The sequence below is a fragment of the Mesoplodon mirus genome (assembly GCF_964341445.2).
Source record: "Mesoplodon mirus genome assembly, chromosome: 19".
Lineage (NCBI taxonomy): Eukaryota > Metazoa > Chordata > Mammalia > Artiodactyla > Ziphiidae > Mesoplodon > Mesoplodon mirus.
In genome coordinates, this window is record NC_138995.1 from 60,299,646 (window position 1) to 60,302,652 (window position 3,007).

A 3,007-nucleotide genomic window follows, 5' to 3' on the forward strand; every position below is an offset into this window, starting at 1 on the left:
GTCAGTATCAGTGAAGTTTATTTTCCTAACAATTTACATGTTCACTGATACTGAGTTGTGCAGATAAGTGCAGTGATATCTAATGTAGAGTGTTGGCATCGTGCTTCTTGTTACTCGTATCTGTTTTGAAAACCGTCTCAGATATTTGGACAAATCTCTTTGCTGATATGTTAATTGATGGTGCAGATAGCTCCGTTGTATGAAATTAGGAAAGAACTCTCTTGGGTAGAATTCTCAGTGAAGCAGAACCTCCATTGAGACACATACTTGCAGCCAGTCTCTTACCTGTCAATCCTAAGTACTTCCTGCTCCCTACATGTGAGCCCTGTCTGCCTCCAGAGATCATGGAAAAGTAAGTGGCTTGTCACAAACCCTCCAACAGCCTCTTTAGACATATTGGCTAGAAACTTATAATTGTCCTGGTAATTCGCAACTGGGAAACTGTTTTCAAAAATAATCACAGCTCCCAAGCCTGTTCCTGCCAGTGCTGCTCCAGGTGAAGTGATAATTGCAGTTCTGAGGGGAGGTGAGGTCACAGGATCACAAACTCATATCTCAGGGTGGAGCTACCCATCTCGCACGTGTACTGATTGCTTTGACCTTCGCATTGAGCCCACCATCCAGGCAGCAGGAAGAAGTTGATGGTTTTCTCTGTATTGGTGTGAGAAGTAGGATTTGTATCAGGAATCTGGTAAGCGAACATATTGGACAAAGGGAATGTCCCGTGTATGAACCTGGTCCAGCACCAAAGCCATGCAGGAAAGTGGGATAAATCCTGAGGTGTGAACTGAGATAGTAAAGGGAGACGGGGTCCTAGACCTTCACCAATCCCTGACGGCTCCTAATGTAATGTATGTAATCCTCGCTAACTGATTTTTGTGGTTTAATCCAAGTGATAATGACATCTGATTTTTCATGTGCTTAAGGACTGTATTTCCCCAGTCCATCTGCTGTTCCAGTCTACTTTTCAGGAATCATAGACATAGTTTTTAGGTTGAGAAGTACGGCCATAGTACTCCAGACTGGTAACAAAGAGTAGGATGAATCTGTAGGAATCATCTGATCCTGTGCAAAAACAATGTGTTTAGCAGCCGTTGCTGGAATATATTATAAACGTCTTCTCTAACTACTGCTGTATGAAGTGCCGAGTAGATTTAATAATTGTGTCTCTATTGATTATGGAGAGGCTCTTCCCACGTAAAGTTAGGGAAGCAGAATTTAAGAGAAGTGGAACTTTATATGTTTCAGATACCATTTTTAGGCTCTGAAATATCTTGTGATATTTATGCTGCTTTTAAATATTATAATACCGATCAAAAAAATGTATGTCATTTATACAGTACACAAGTGACTCACCGTAACATTCGATTTTGCATGTGTCTTGTAGTTTCATATCTTTCACAAATCTTGCCATACTGCTAATATTTTTATTTGACTTAAGCATTAATAAATATATATACATATCTGAAATTAATAATAATTTTGTTTCTACCATACACTTATTTATCAGGTATCGGTGTTTCCTTTCCCATAGTTCCTGTGATTTGTGCCATTGTACTTTTGTCCGGGAACGAAAGTAAATGAGTCTTTCAGCTTCCATCCTAGTATTGAGCCATTCTTATATTTATTAAATCCACCTTGTCATGGGGGCAGGTACCTGCGGTTATGCTGCGGTCAGTACATTTACATTTAATTAAATCTCTAAAGCTTTATTCAGAGTTTGTATTTGCATATAGAATAAGTCTTTTTCAGTACGTGGAAATATGTCGCTACCAACATTTTAAAATAAAATACCACCAACATAAATTGAAATGACAAGGTGCAAAAGCAAAACCAAATTTAGATCTGGCTTATTGGACGAACACGGGTGACCAGTATTTGAGTGTATTCTGGATTAAATGCACCCCAGCCAGGGTCAAATCCCCACTAACCATCTGCCCCTAACCAGTGAGTGAATTTAGAGGAAACACTTCACCTTTCAGTGCCGACGTTTGCCTCATCTGTATAAGGAATATAATAGCGTCTGACTCATGAATTTGTGAGGAATAAAGAAGTTAACGCATGTGTGGTTTCATCCTAGTGATTAGTACATTGCAAGTGTTCTTTAGTGGATATATGTTCAACCCTTGGAAGCATTTACATGACAGGAAAACTTTAAGTAATTACTTCAAAGTAAGGATTATTGGTAAGTGGAGAATGTTGGATTTCAGTTGTCCTGGTACCTGCGGTCCACGCCTCATATTTTCATTCAGGATCCTCTAGCTCAGAAGACAACCATCAGTCACTGAGACCTGACAGCATGGCTGCAAGGGATTTGGCAGCAGGAATGGCCTTTTTTATTACAGACTATATTTGGAATCTTGGGGAATTTCTGTATTCTTTACCATTATTTCTTGCTTTATCGCACTGGGTATAGGCTGAGGACCATAGATTTTATTGTCAGGAATGTGATAACAGCCAACATCTTGGTTCTGTTTTCTACTGGATTCCACAGTGAGAAATTTTGGGTGGCACCACACGGACAGTGATTTTACTTGCAGATTTTTCCCGTATGTTCGTGCGGTGGGCAGGGGAGTGTCCATTGGCACCACCTGCCTCTTGAGCATCTTCCAGGCCATCAGATCAGTCCCCGGACCTCCAGGTGGGCAAAGCCTAAAGTGAACGCTCTCAAGTGCTTTGTTTCTCTAATTTTCCTGTGCTGGATCCTGAACATGTTGGTAAATGTCATTTATCCTAGGTACATGAGTAGAATATTGAGAAACAAGAGCATCACAAACAGAAAAAGTTTCAGACACTGTTCTGCTGTTTGTCACGACCAAACCAGAGACGTATTATATGCAGCATTGCTATCCTTCCGTGATGTCTTATGTTTTGTGCTCATGATCTTGGCCAGCGGCTCTATGGTTTTCATCCTGTACAGGCATAAGCAGAGGGTCCAAAACATTCATAGGATCAGTGTCTCCTCCGTATCCTCCCTTGAGTCCAGAGCCACCAAAACTGTCCTTCT

At 40.7% G+C, this 3,007-nt stretch overlaps 1 pseudogene across 1 annotated transcript in view; it reads left to right on the forward strand.

The window, feature by feature from the left end:
• Positions 1-1,665: 1,665 nt before the first annotated feature.
• The window catches only part of LOC309794820 (vomeronasal type-1 receptor 4-like), a 9,094-nt pseudogene continuing 7,752 nt past the window's right edge, over positions 1,666-3,007 (forward strand). The window contains exons 1-2 of the transcript in view: positions 1,666-1,673; positions 2,541-3,007. The exon at positions 2,541-3,007 is cut by the window's right edge and continues 44 nt beyond it. The product of the transcript in view is annotated as a vomeronasal type-1 receptor 4-like (transcript). The remainder of the gene's footprint in view (positions 1,674-2,540) is intronic.